Source organism: Mesocricetus auratus, unplaced genomic scaffold, assembly GCF_017639785.1.
Source record: "Mesocricetus auratus isolate SY011 unplaced genomic scaffold, BCM_Maur_2.0 Super-Scaffold_100013, whole genome shotgun sequence".
Classification (NCBI taxonomy): Eukaryota; Metazoa; Chordata; class Mammalia; order Rodentia; family Cricetidae; genus Mesocricetus; species Mesocricetus auratus.
Genome location: NW_024429196.1, coordinates 32782742 through 32798562, shown reverse-complemented (window position 1 = coordinate 32798562; position 15821 = coordinate 32782742). Strand labels below are relative to the sequence as shown.

General features: G+C 36.8%; 1 pseudogene; it reads left to right on the top strand.

Moving 5' to 3' along the window:
• The first annotated feature begins 12767 nt into the window (after window positions 1-12767).
• Window positions 12768-13152, top strand: LOC101823373 (annotated as a pseudogene).
• The last annotated feature ends 2669 nt before the right edge of the window (window positions 13153-15821 follow it).

The following is a 15821-nucleotide window of genomic DNA, read 5'->3' as shown; positions in this document are numbered from 1 at the left end:
TTTCACAACAAATAAGTAATATTATACTAAAGAGATTTTTTTGTGGAAGGGTAAAGGCAGTCGTGGTTTCTACTTCAGAGATATAGCTCCTTTTATCATTCAGCTTGTGAGCTCCAACTGCAAGGTGCAAGTAAGGCCACACTCTGAAGCTGACCTTGGGCAATCTTTATCTTTGCTTGCAAAGCAGAGTTGCAGCCCTGGTCAGTCCTTTTAAAGAATGACTGCTGAAAATGGGAGCTCATCATAACTGGGCATCCTGATTTCCATATCAATACCCCGGCTCTTTTTATGATAAGAAACTTCAAATTAGTGCTGGGGTCAGGGATCTAGACTCCCATAGAAATGTCCCCATATTTCTTAATGACCTCAATCAATATTATGTAATATCCAAGTGTAAAAAAGTTAGTTAATGACTTTTTTGAGTGCTCCCAACTGAATTTGAGAAGATAAGGGGCAAGAAAGGCTGCTGTATACAGTCAGGAGAAGGAAGGGTCCCTCAAGGAGAGAAAGGTTGCAGAGTCAAAACATTTCTTTCATAATTCAAAACAGAAGGAAAAAAACTTCCCTACTTTTTTGCTCAAAAATTGTATTACAGATTGTGCATTTTAATTTCCTCATAATAACCACTCTAATTGAAGTAGACAATAAAGGAAACCATTGGGAAACTGGAATGAGATCATTTCTCAAAAATACATATTACTATGCAACAAAATCAAGATTTAAGATAAAAAAATAGTCTCAAACATTGACTCTTTTAGACAGATACACTTTAATGAGGCAATAGAGTGATTAGTAAACATTATACTATTATTTTTATGCAAATGGGTTAGTTACTGGTTCTAACCAGTTGTGTTATTCATTTCTTTCTTTCTTATAGTCTTGTTATGTTGTTAGGATAGAGCCAGAACTTCTGATGCTTCTAGAAGAGCAGCATCAACTGCATTTCAGTCTCCAGGTTAACCTCATATGTGGGTTATAGAATATGAGTAAAAACCAGTTTATCTTTATTTTCTCACTACATCATGATGTCCATCATTTAAAAAACTACAACCACAAAAAAAATGACGGCTTCGAGTTCTTACAAGTGGCCACTAAACAAATCAGATCTTGCGTAGAGAAAGGGGAGTTTATTTGGCTTACAACTTCAGGTTACAGTTGTCACTGAGGGGCAATGAAGGCAGGAAGGAAATGAAAGAGACCCACAATCAAGAGTTGAAAAATAATGAAGGCGTGCAGGCCAGTACTCAGCTCACACAGTCTAGTACTCAAAGTTAGAGAATAACCCATCTAATTTGGCTAGGCCTTCTCATATCAATTGACTAATCTGAGATCTTACTGTACATATCAAGTTCTCAAAACAAAACAATTATAATTCAAAAATGAGCCCAAAAGAAAGAGAAAGAAATCCATGATGTATCAGAAATATAACTAATTTTGAAACCCAGATTAGAGTATTAGGATGAGTTCCCCAAGATGGTAAAGGACTAGCTGAATGATCAAAATGTGTACTGAAAACACAAAATCCTGGAACAGTGTTGTCTGAGAGAGAAAAGGAGTAGACTTCTGGGACCTCAGGAGGAAGAGTGAACCACAGAAAACAATGAGCTAATAAGATAAAACAGTATTTAAGGTACAAAGCAAGTGGGAACTTCCACCAAAGATTCAGTTCCATTAAAACTATGTTGTATAGGAATTTCACATAAGCGATACTCTGAACAGTGTCCTGATTGCAAAAGTACCTCAGGCAATATATCATAAGCTTTTCATCATTTTGGAGAAAATTACACTTCAAATCATACTTTATGGAATCAAATATGAAAAACCCAAATGTAAAACTGTTTGTAGTATAAATAGAATTTTAGCAAGGCATTATAGTTTATCCTTATCTGTTATATTGAGAGAGTTTCCCTTTTCTTTATATATATCTTTTCTTTAATTATTTTTAAATGAAAAAATCCTGTATAAAAAACTTTTGTTTTATAGTTCATTTTGACTCCTAAGAAGTATTAAAATGCAATGACATCAAAGAATACCTGAAGACTCCTAGATAGCTCTGAATTTATAATCAGAAATTATTCTAACAAAGAAGACATGAAGGACCTCAACTCACCAATGAGGGCAGTGCTTTATTTCACTAAGGAGCATGGGTTTTCTAAGAAAAAGTCAAAAGAGTTAGAAAAGAAGGTTAATCAAGGACAATTTCAAAGAATAGCACAAATCTGTAAGATGTGTCAGGAAGACTAATGAATTATATCAAATTAAAGTCCAGAAAGAGCTGATGCTTGCAAGACATTGGTAATGACCAAAGAGAGGTTTTGGGAAAAGAAACTAAAGCTTTTCCAACTACATTAAAATGTGAGAGGTGATTTCATCTCATTCACCAGGTACAATGTAAATGGGAGCAAAAATGTCCATTTGCCTTTACAGGATATGGATGCCAAGCAACCTTTTCTTCTGTAAGATATAATTACTTATCCTATACTGCAGCATAGCTTTCCTCAGTCTTCTGTATAGCTTCATTACTTGCTGTACCTCCAGCTCTCACTATTCTGTATGTACTGTATTTGATATTTTATTCTTCCTTGGCTACTAATATATTCAGCTGTAAAAACAACTATATTATTATGATTATGGAATAATGGATGTGACTGGAGAATTTCACATTAAGCACATTTAATAAAAATCAGAGAAATATCACATTTTCTTTCACTTATGGATTAAAGAATTAATATAAATATATAAAATAATATATGTATTTATAACATGATTTTAAAAGCAAGACTGTTTTGGGGAGAGGACGATATCTAACGGGAAGGGGGAAGAGTTTAAGAGGGAACAGACTGGAGATATAGTCAAAATACATGATACACTTATAGGGAAATATCTTTATGGAATCTAGTCCCATGTACAATGAATGCATGATAACAAAGAAAACTCTAAACATACTGCATCTTTTCTGATAAGTGAGGGAAGCATTTAGCTAGATTGTAACAAGTGATTTTATTGCACTTCAAAATTGCTCAGCATCATAATGAACGTATGTCAATTTAAATATGTAAATGTATCTAAAAGTACAGATTTTCAGAGGAATACTACAGGATAATGCATTTTCCTAAGTCTACTTTAAGTATGCCTATCAACACACTTACTAAATCATGAATAATTCACTTCATCAAATATGGAACTTAAAACAAACCGTGTTAGTCAATACTTTAAGGGCTATACTATTTGTTAGAGAGACATTTCTGAGCCTATTTCTACCATTTTTTACACTGTAGTTAGATTAAGCATTGGTCTGCACACTGGTGATTATAAAAATAACAGCTCTAAAAAATGCTAAACATGAGGTTAGAGGTTCACTAGTGCAACACAGGGCTTTATTTTGAAGGGATATATAAAAATAGTGAACCTTTTGCTTCATTTTTTTCTTGAAACCTAAAATATCTTTAAAACTTAAAACTTTTAACTATACTAATTTTCAGCTAGAAGATAAAATAGGATAATTGTGTTCTTCATACTAAGTACAATCTGGAGGTTCTCTGAGTGTGTTAATTACACTGCTGTGACAAGTCTCTAAAATGTGAAAAGAGTAAGGGATGGTTTTGACTCTTGGTTTCAGAAATTTCAGTTCATTGTAAGAAAAGGACAGGGTAGAGCATAGAGTTCAAGCCATGGTGGCAGGAAACAAAGGCAGAGTGCCTGTTCTAATGGGCACTCTGCTTCTCCTTTTATTTCATCTAGGTCCCTCAGTCTGTTGGATGTTGTCACCCATATTCAAGAAGAGAGAATTTGGGAGTCTGTGATAGATTACCGGTGACCAAATGAACTTATATTAAAAGGGAGTTTGTAAATTAATTTAAATGATGTGATTGGAGTAGTCCAACAGTGGCTGGCTCACACTGCAGAGAACAAGAACTCAGTAATCACTCAATCCATGAGGCTATGTGCCTCAGCCATCACAGTCTGGTGCCAAAGCCCTGAAGAAAACATGAAGAGCTGCTGGTCTTTATTCCACTTTGGAAACTCCAAGAAGCTACTTGTACCAGCAACAAAAGAAGCAGCATCAGGAGGAACAGGAACACAGAGTTAGCCAGGGAAAGTGAAGCTGAAAGTATTAAATGTACTAAATGTACTTTCTTTCTTTCATAGTCTTTTATCTAGGCTGCTGCCAGAAACGGCAGCAATGTTGAGGCTGGGTCTTCCTATATTAATGTTTATCAAAGTAATTATGACAGTCCACTCCAGACACTCCCACAGACCAGTCCAATGTAGACAATCCCTCACTAAGAGCAACCTAATACAGATAATCCTTCATTAATACTCTTCTCATGTTATTCTTGCTTGAACCAAATTGCCAATCAAGCTAAGCATTATACCGTATCTTCAAATTTCTAAAGATTCCTTCACATACATATACAATGGGATGTTTTACTTACTTTCTAGGTATTCTTTAATTGAATCAAGTTGGCAGTCAAAATTGACAACCCCAATGAATCAAATTTGTGGAATAATCTTTTAGTAAAATTTGGAGATGTGTCACTCTAATAGGCTTAATAAAAAGCTAAATGGTCAATAGGTAGACAAGTTTTCTGGGCAGAGAGGACACTGGGAAAAAGAAGGCAGAAATGTCAGAAGATGCAGAGCAAACAGGATGGGCAATATAGAGATGAGGTATTAAAGCCACAAGGCAGAAAGTAAATTAATAGAATGGGTTAACTTAAGTTTTAAGAGCTAGTTAAAAACAAGCCCAACATAAGGCCAAGTTTTCATTAATAATGTGTCTCCATGCTGTTTTATGTTAGCAGGTGGCCAAAAGGAAAGCCCGACTACAGTCAATTAGTATATTAATTCCTGGGAATGACAGGAAGATACCCCAAGACTCAAGCAGTAAAGGAAATGATCAAGTGACCAAAACCTGACTTTTCGGAGCACATTGGAAACATGGAGCACATATAAGCACAATTAACTTCTCTTTCAAAATTTTCTATTTTTAATTTCTTTTTTATTTAAATTAGAAACAAGCTTGCTTCACATGTCAATCCCAGCTCCCTCTCCCTCCCCTCCTTCTCCACCCCCCACCAACACCTACAACTCCCCACTCCATCCCACATCCCCAGGGACAGTGAGGCCCTCTGTTTGGAATCTCCAAAGTCTGTCATACCATACAGGGCAGAGCCTAGGTACTCCCCAATGTGTCCAGACTGAGAGAGCACCCCTTCCTGTGTAATGGGCTCCCCAAGTACATTCATACAATACTGATGTATTTTCCTGAGGGATCTACATACTGATTTCCAATGTGGTTGTACAAGTTGGCACTCCCACCAGCAGTGGAGGACTGTTCCCCTTTCTCAACATCTACTCAGCACAAGCTGTCATTGGTGTTTTTGATTTTAGTCATTCTGACAGATGTAAAATGATATCTCAGAGTTGTTTTCATCTGCATTTCACTGATGGCTAAGGATATTGAGCACTTTCCTAAGTGTCTCTCAGTTATTTTAGACACCTCTGTTGAGAATTCTCTATTTAGTTCTGCACCTCATTTTTTAATTGGATTATTTGTTGTTTTGGAGACTAGCTTCTTGCATTCTTTGTATGTTGTAGAGATCAGCCCTCTGTCAGATATGGGGTTGGTGAATATCTTTTCCCATTCTGTGGACTGTCATTTTGCCTTTTGACTGTGTCCTTTGCTGTGCAGAAGCTTCTCATTTTCAGAAGATCCCATTTATTAACTCTTGATTTCAGTGTCTGTACTAGTGATGTTATGTCAAGGAAGCAGTCTCCTTTACCAGTTTATTCAAGGGTACTTCCCACTTTCTCTTCTAAGAGATTCAGTGTGACTGGATTTAGGTTGAGGTCTTTGATCCATTTGGACTTAAGTTTTGTGCATGGTGATAGATATAGATCTACCTGCAGTCTTCTACATGCCAACATCCAATTATGCCAGCACCATTTGTTGAAGATGCTTTCTTTTTTCCATTGTATAGTTTTAGCTTTTTTGTCAAAGATCATGTGTTTCTAGTCATATGGATTAATAGCAGGGTCTTCCATTTGATTCCATTGGTCTGTCTATTTTTTGTGCCAGTACCAAGCTGTTTTCATTACTATAGCTCTAAAGTAGAGCTTGAAGTCAAGGATGGTGATGCCTACAGAAGTTCCTTTATTGTACAGAGTTTTTTAGGCTATCCTGGATCTTTTGTTTTTTCATATAAAGTTGAGAGACGTCCTTTCAAGGTGTGTGAAGAATTGTGCTGAGATTTTTATAGGGATTGCATTGAATCTATACATTGCTTTTGGTAAGATTGCCAATTTTATTATGTTGATCCTACCTATCTAAGAGCATGGGGTTTCTTGCCATTTTCTGGTATCTTCTTTTATTTCTTTTTTTAGTAACCCGAAGTTCTTGTCATACAGGTCTTTCACCTGTTTGGTTAGAGTTGCCCCCAATATATTTTATTTTGTTTGTGGCTATTGTAAAGGATGATGTTTCTCTGACTTCTTTCTCAGCATATTTATTTTCTGTATACATAGTAGGGCTACTAATTTTTTGAGTTAATCTCGTCTCCTGCCACTTTGCAGAAAGTGTTTATCAGCTGTAGGAGTTCCCTGGTAGAATTCTTTAGGCCACTTACATTGACTATCATATCATCAGCAAACAGTGAAAGTTTTACTTCTTCTTTTCCTATTTGTATCCCCTTGATCTCCTTTTGATGCAAAATACTTAAAATACTGGAAAAGGGAATCTAAGAACATATCAGAAAAATGATACACCATGATTAAGTAGTCTTCATCCCAAGGATGCAAGGATGGTTCAACATATGAAAATCCATCAATGTAATCCACCATATAAACAATCTGAAAAAGAAAAAAAAACACATGACCATCTCACTAGATGCTAAAAATCTTTTGACAAAATTCAACACCCAATCATGATAAAGGTCTTGGAGAGATCAGGGATAACAGGAACTTACCTAAACATAATAAAGGCAATATACATCAAACCAACAGCCAACATCAAACTAAATGGAGAGAAATTCAAGGCAATTCCTTTAAAATCAGGAACAAGACAAGGTTGTCCACTCTCTCCATATCTTTTCACTATTGTATTTGAAGTTCTTTTAAGATTTCCTAAGGAGACTATGTTTATATATGTATTGTTACATGGTTAAATGACAAGCCACATCAAGTATACAGGGAAGGGAAGTTGTATGATGCTTTATTAGAGAGAGAGAGAAGTTACTTGCATGAGAAGCTGAGAATTGAGGTCAGCGCTATGCTGGTCTCTAACCTCAACAGGAACCCAAAGAGAGAGCATGGCCCCTCCTTCCTTGACCTTTATCTCTGCTTTCCATTATGTACCTGTAACTATTCCTAAACCCAATCCAGTGTTACTTACATTTGTTATTCTTGTTAGTGTAGTAATTAGAAATAATGTTTACAAGTAAACTACTGATAATTATCTAATGCTGTTGTAGGTGAAAGTGTTGACATTCATAGGCAAGTAAAAATTTGAGGATGGGACAAAAATACACATTTGTGGATAAAGAATTCTAAACACATGTCTTAGGGGAGATAAATCAATAACCATATTACCTTTGTTCCTAATTACAATTTTTCAAATTGGTGGTTGTTTTCCTCCATTAGTATTATATATGGGGAATATTTTATTTATTTGTTTATTTATTTTTATTTTATGTGTATGTATCTGTGTTTGTGGTATATGTGTGCACATTCTGGTGTGTATTCATGTATGTGGAGGTCAGAGGTAGTCACTGAATGTCTTGCTCAGTCACATTCCATCTTTTTTTTTTGGTACAGGCTCTCACTAAACTTGGAGTTCATGAAGTTCGCTAGACTGACTTGGCAATCAGCCCCAAGATCTGCCTATCTATACCATCTTAGTACTGGAAATACTAATACTGTCACACAGCGTTTTTACATAGGTCCTGGGAATGAAGTGAACCCAGGTCCTCATGTTTGCAGGACAAGCATTTTACCATCTGAGCCATCCCCAAACCCAGGTACGGTATTTTACATCTGCATGGAAACAATACAGTTCCCGATATGGTTGAAAATGTATGCGTACCTCTCTACAGATACTTGTTGAAGCAACTGACTTACAATGTCTGGGGTGGCAGAGCTTCATTTATCATAAATGAGTTTAATGAATAAGAACTCACAGTGTAACTATATTTTAATTAAATTATCCTTAAAATTCCATGTATATTCATATGTATTCATATTGCATTCTAATCACAGACCTCCTCCACTCTGCCTTATTCTTCTCTACCCTCACTAGTCTCCTCTCTTTCACCAACCGAGTCTGTATCTCACTTTTGTGTCTCTTTGCTTGTCTTAGTTTCTGCATTGTGACACACTGGGTTTATTCACGATCACTCCTGTAGGTGTGGGTGTGACACTACCTATTGGAGCATGGGTAATTCACTAGTGGCTGCATCACTAAAGAAAGTGACTTCTCCCCTGCATCCCTGATTGCTATTAACTTCCCTGGATGGAACAGAGTTCCATGAGCACCTCTAAACTAAATTAAGGATATAATATTGAATGCTTATCTCATCTATACACTATAAGTATGAGCTGCTGGCAATTACGGTCACTAATAAAAGTGTTACAACATATGAATACTGATCTTACTACCTTCTTTGCTAGGCTCAGAAATATTCATTGATAAATTACAGCATAGAACTCTCCCATTTAAGTTATCAGTAATGTATTTAAGTATCAGCATTTTAAATATTTGGTCAATGGTTATCTTGATGCAAAATTGTGATTCTATTTCATAAAAGTTTGTCAATGCTCAGTCTTATATCTGAGTTATGGAGATATTATATACTTTTATCTAAAGCTGAATGTGTGTGTGGTGTGTGTGTGTGTGTGTGTGTGTGTGTGTGTGTGTGTGTGTGTAAATATGAAAGACTAAAAATTGTCTCGGAGGCAAAAAGTACCCAAGCTGATGGCAACCATAATAGCATGAAGTTGAAAAGCATTTTATTTCACTTTTAATTGTATTTTCACCAATAAGCAACTTAAAAACTCAGCTATACAAAAAAACAATAGAATCTTGAAATTTGCAGGCAAATGGATGGCACTAGAGGAAACCATCCTGAGTGAGGTAACCAGACACAATAAGACAATCATGGTATGTACTCACTCATATGTGGATTTTAAATATGGATCAGGGGAATGTCAGCCTACAATCCCAGTGCCAGTAAGTCTGGGAAACAGGGAGGTTCCCAAGAGAGATGCATGATACCCCAGAGAAATAGAATGAGGCAGGATCTCATGAGCAGATTTAGAACATCGGGGGAGGGGAGAGAGAGCCAGGAAAAAGAGAGCAGGATAAGAGGAGGGGAGAAGAAGGTATGAGGGAACAGGAAGGTCGAGTTGTGGTAAGAATAGAGGAGAGCAGGATGAGAGATACCACAATAGATTGAGTCATTATATGCCTGAGGACAGATCTGACACTAGTGAGATATCCAGAGATCTACAAGGATAACACCAACTGGCAAACTAAGCAATAGTGGAGAGCCTACATTAAATGCCCCTCCTTGATGGTAAGATTGATGACTATCTTATATGCCATCCTAGAACCTTCATCCAGTGACTGATGGAAGCAGAGACAGATACCCACAGCTAAACACTGAACTGAACTCCTGGAACCTAGTGACAGAGATGGAGGAGTGATGAACAAAGGGGTCAAGACCATGATGGTGAAACCCACAAAGACAGCTGACTGGATAAGGGGGGAGCTCTTGAATCCCAGACTGATGCCTGAGAGGCCAACAGGGAACTGATCCAGACTCCATGAATATAGTCTCACTGAGGAGGCCAAAGAAATCACTGGGACCTTGGCTTACCCAGTTATCAGTGTTTACCATGATTTATAAATGATCTTTGGGATCCCATTCCAAATAGAGGGATGCTCTCTCAGCCTGGACACATGGGGAAGGGCCTAGGTCCTGCCCTGGATGAAATGACAGACTTTCGAGAACCCCCAAGGAGGGCTTCACTCTCCCTGGGGAATGATGCAAGGATTGGGTGGGGGGGTTGGGCGGCTAGTGAAGGGACAAGGGAGGAGGGGTGGGAGAGGGAACTGGGATTGACATGTGAAGAATTCATGTTTCTAATTTAAATAAAAACATTACAAAAAACTCAGCTATACTGTTAAATATACATGAAATACACAACTGATCACAGTAATAAGATACTTTCAATGCTATATAATGTCTAGTTATAAAAAAACTAGAAACTATGTAACAAACTACAGAGGTGGGAAAATATGCCTATTTCTTCCTAAAAGTCCTGTGTTTTTTAAAGATGGTTTTCATTAACATTGGCCAGAACAAAATGGATTTTTCAAATCACAAAATTACATGGATAGCGTGATTTGAAGTGAAAACTCTCATTTCAAATAAAACAGAAATTAAAATTTCCTTGTATTTCTAAGATCATTTATTTAACTTAAATTATTTCCTATGAGACTCAAGAGAAATGATCAATAAAGAAGTCCTTCATTTAAACATTACTTTGTAAGTTATCAAACATTTTTGATCTTTTTAAAATTGTAATCTCTTAATCCCACACAATAATAACCTTTAAATAAAAAGAATAAATCAAACCAAAATAATAAAAATTGGTGAAATCATGAGACATTCTCCTGAGTATACCTTCATCTTCTATCATTTCTTCCCACTGTATTTTAAATAAATTCTTTATTTTGTCTTATTTCATATATTCCCCTTGAGTTATTTTCTTGTGTTTTTATCCACAATTGTAATAAAACCCTTCAAGGATGAAATATCTGTACTCTATTCATATGTCAAATATACTACCATTAAAGCATAAATTGCTCTTTGTTATTCATTTTGTCAAAAGATCCACATTTTTAAAAACAGAAAAAAATCAGCACTTTTAAAGTTACTAAATTCGTAGTGCTCTTGAGGCCTTGATAGTACAAAAATTACACTTCAATCCTTTCTACCTACAGTCTTAAAATCACCTTGTTTGTGGTTTATTATTATGTTGGAGTAATTATACATATTTCTTCAAGGTTTCCCTACATAAGTAAGCTTCTATTTTCCCCAAAATGAGAAAATTAATCTTGCACCTGTTTCCCTGTGTTTGAAAATTAATTTAAAATATAATGTTTGTCATTAATATTTTATTGAAGATTTTAATCTAACTCAAAAAATTGGAGTAAAATTAACACAACAGTTTGGGCATGTTAATTTTTATTTTTTCATTTGCATTTGATGTCTTATATCTCTAGGCTCCCTTGGCTATGAAATTCATGTTAAAATTTCTAGTCTTCAGTTGCTCATATTCTGCATAGGACTGAGACCATTTTCTGTGTGTGTGTGTGTGTGTGAGTGTGCCATAGAGCATATGTCAAAAGTTATGGAATAACTTTTGAAAGTCAGCTTTCTCTTTCTTCCTTGTGGATTCTGGGAACTGCACCCAGATATTTAGGTTTGGCAGAAAGCACTGTATTTGCTGAGTCATCGCCCTGGCCCCAAGTGCTTATTTCTTTGCAATGTTACTGTTGAAAAATATCTGAAGCATCTTAATATCCAAAACAAAGAATGAAAATGAATAATATTATTATATGTGAGTGTCATTTTACAATGTGTCTTTAGTGGGAAAAAACACTAATAATTTCTGTGAAAATGTGTTTCTTACTTCCTTTTGGGAAGAAACTCAGATGTTAATTCCAAGATTTGTTATCTACTGAGTATATAGTTTGTGGTTTAGGGTAATTTTAAGGAGGGAATTTAAACTTTGAAACCTAAGTGTAAAACTTAGTGGTTGATATATACCAAGACAAAATGACTGCCTGGTTGTTAAACATTCCAACAACTATCACCGTGTCACACATCATATGGCCAAGAATCTTATAGGCAGGCAAAAACCTATTTTCTTAGAGGTGCAGAAATTCCTCAGCTACATGGAACTATTGATGCATAATCTTTGTTTCCTTCTAATAAGGAATCTTGAAACTATAACTCCATATGAAGACTAATAAGCCACTTGTAATCTGAATGACCCTAATTCCTCCAAAATGATCTTGCAACCCCAGAATTCAAAGCTATATCCTGTCCTTCTACTGAAAGCCTCTATGCTTTTCATGTTCCCTTCTTTCCCTATCACACTGTAGTGACAAGTTGTACTTCGCAAGTTACTCTAACTCACTAATATCCAGACCCACTAACTAAGATCATGAAACTCATGCTGAAATCTATGGCTCATTTCAAATAAAATAGTCATCATAGAGATGGGGAACAATAATCAATTTTGATGTTAGGATTGCAAATATGAAAATGTGTCTTCCTTGGAGTGGAATGATGATTCAGCAGTTAAGAGCACTTACTGATTTTGCAATGGAACTTGTTCAGTTCTCAGCACAAACAGTGAAGCTCCCAACAGTCTGTAACTCTAGGTAATAGGTTTGGATGCATTTTTCTGGTTCTTGCATGCATGTGATGCATATAAACTCGTGCAGACAAAACATACCTAAGTAAAATAAATGAGCTGTGTAAAAGGAAACTTCAATACTTATTGCATACTTTTCCTCTTGGAGATGTCAGGAAAGCAGTGGCTTGAGGCAGCTGATTATGCTGTGTCTACAATCAAGAAGTAATGAACGGGCAGTTTTAATCGCGGTACGACAGAGGAGTGGGTGCCGGGATCTCGCTGTGCATCTTCCTGGCCTCATCCCTCCCTCTCCTGTCTGATCTTCAGCACAGTCTGAGATGCCTGGATGTAAGGCTGGAAAGAACTCCGGAAAGGCCAAGACAAAGGCGGGTTTCTGCTCTCAGCCAGCCTGCTTGCAGTTCCCTGTGGGCTATATTCATTGCCACCTGAAATCTAGGACAACCAGCCATGGACATGTGGGAGCAATTGCCGCTGTGTACAGTGCAGCCATCCTGGAGTACCTCACCGCAGAGGTACTAGAGTTGGCAGGAAATGTATCAAAAGGCTTAAAGGTAAAGCGTATTACTCCTCGTCACTTGCAAATTGCTATTCATGGGGATGAAGAATTGGACTCCCTGATCAAGACTACAATTGCTGGTGGTGGTGTCATCCCACACATCTACAAGTCTGATTGGGAAGAAAGGGCAAGAGAAGACTGTCTAAGGTTGCCTGGATTCCTTATTATCTCAGGACTCTAAATATTCTCAACAGCTGTCCAGTGTCGGTGATTCCAGTGGACTGTATCTTTGTGAAAAACACAATTTTGCCTTTTTGTAATGCTCTTTGAGCAAGTTGGAGGCTTAATTAGCCTTCCAGCCAACCAAATTTCTGCATTCCAGTCTTAACGATGTTTTAGTGTTACTGTGGCTTCAAAGAGACTATTAATTCTGAAGTAGTGGGTTTTGATGGAGTTGACTGTTTTTCAAAAAACTATTTGGATTTTAATTATGATACAGAAGTTATAGTAACAAACATTTGATTTTATACAGACATTATTTCCACTCTGGTGGATAAGCTCAATAAATGTCATACACCCCCCACAAAAGAAGAAGTAATGAACATTAGAACTCAGCTCACTTTCTCCTTCTTATTCAGTCTAAACTCCAGAGCCATGGCACTGCCCATAATTGAGAGAGAGGGTCTTGCCACCAAATTTTACCCAATAAAGAGGTTACCTCACAAGCATATTTAGAGGGTTATCTCCCAGACAGTCCAAGATTTTGTAAGACTGGCAATCAGCATCAACCATTACATTAACCTAAAATCTCAACACTTACAGTGCTGATATTAAAACATTGCAAAAATCACAAAACGACAAGAGAGAATGAAGCTATAAATTATTCAGATTTTTTAATGTGGTATAAAACAATCTGTAGGCGTGGTCATTAAGAAACAAAGCATAGGAACGAACTGGTGAATAATAGGCAGACTCAGATACCAAGCCTATTCCAGGGGAGCCAAGCACATATTAGGCAGAATCAACAATCTAGAACAATCCCTCATTTCCATGAAGTAATCGAAGGAGAGGAAACTTAGAAGCTGGCCCTGTTTTAGGGGTTGCAAATCCTGCCTTTCTATCAAGTGAATGTTTGATTCTAAAGTCATTGCTGGGAATGGGTAAGGTACATGGCTAACTGCAGCAGTGAAATCCAACAGTCAGCAACTCATTTGGCAGTCTGTGCTGAATTACGAAGGAAGATGAATTGCAGAAGAGGAGTGCAAAGTAGTATGTGACCTAGAGGTTACCAACCCTGTGGATTAAGCAATTTGTTTAAAATTGCCTCTAGGCTAAAAAGATCTCCCCCTCCCCAGTCCCCGACTTATCTAAAATATTGAAGTTCTCTATTTTGCCCATGAGGTAAGCAATTGGCAGAGCAAGGGGTGTCCTCTCAGGACTGTACAGCATCTCCTTTATCTACTTCCCACGCTGATGCACAGTTCTTTGGCTACCAACCCCCCCTGTTTGGATGTTGTACTTCACAGCTACACCCGAGTTTTCAGTCTCAATCACACTTCTGATATGCATACATGAATGAAAATTGGATGATTTTGTGAGTCCAACTCTGTCTTCCTTAAAAGAAAAGACAATGTTAAGTACTTTCTCCCTCATTCTTGGTGCTTCAGCCTCCCCTGTAAATTCAGCCACTGAACTGATCCTTACTACTAAAAGATGCATAAGTAACAGATGAGCATGACATTGTTGAAATCCAGTCATTTGGGAATGTTTAAATACAGCAAAAATATAACTAAAACCTATCATAATTGATACATTCTTACAATATTTTTCCCACAGAATTTACTTATCTCAAAATTACAGTCTACATTTCCTTAGCACAGTGGGAGATCACACAAAATAATTGGCCCTGTTATATTATCAAAATACCACGCTAAAGATAAACCTCCAATCAAAAAGTAATTAAGACCTAAATCTGAGTATATTCAATTACCTCTCAATGTTGCTTTTGTAATTCTGGGAATTCTGCCCTAAGAATAAACTAAAGTTTAGCTCACTTTTTTTCGCTAAAATACTGATATAAGAGAGAGGAAGTGGCTAATAATATGCCAACTCTCACTGTCTTCCAGCCCCTCAACTATGTATTTGTGTAGCCAGAAATATAGACCTTCAATCTTGGAAAAAATGATGGGAGTCAGGCTAAAATGTAGACAGACATGCAGATTAGGGCTGGAGGGGTAGTTCAGCTGTTAAAGGCTAAGCTCACAATAAAAAATATATATTAAAAAAGTAGCCCCTTCCTTCATCTGTTTTGACTATTTTATTAAATAGTACTCAGTTGCACTGCCCAGATCCTTAGAAATGAAAGCTAATGACAAGGAAAGTTGGTTGGCATTTGGGTTTTATGTTTGTTGGAAGGGACAGACAGATTGTTCTGTGATTCTTAAATTATAACAAAATTGATGATGGTGGAGTTCCTATGAACTGGCACCCAATGAATCTTACAAGAGAAAGTCAAAATCTCCAGTTCAGCTGTAATTTAGCTACTGGTAATCAGAAGACTTCCTGTGATTAGCTTTGGAAGCATTTGGAGCCATCTTCAAATTTTGATTCTCAGAGGATTTCTTTAAAGCCCAGCAACTATTATTCACTCTAGGGAATATGAAACAAATGTTTCTTAACTTAAAGTATCTAAGTTACTTAAAGTAACATGCCATGTTAGAGTCTAAAAGGCAGGCATTGAGGTATGTCTCTGCAATCCCAGCTTTGCATGCATTTGAGGACATTCTCTGCTTCACTAGTGAAACCTAAGCCACTGAAATGCTGAAGAGTGAAACCCTATCTAAAAAATCAAAAAGAAAGAGAGAGCAGGAAAGAG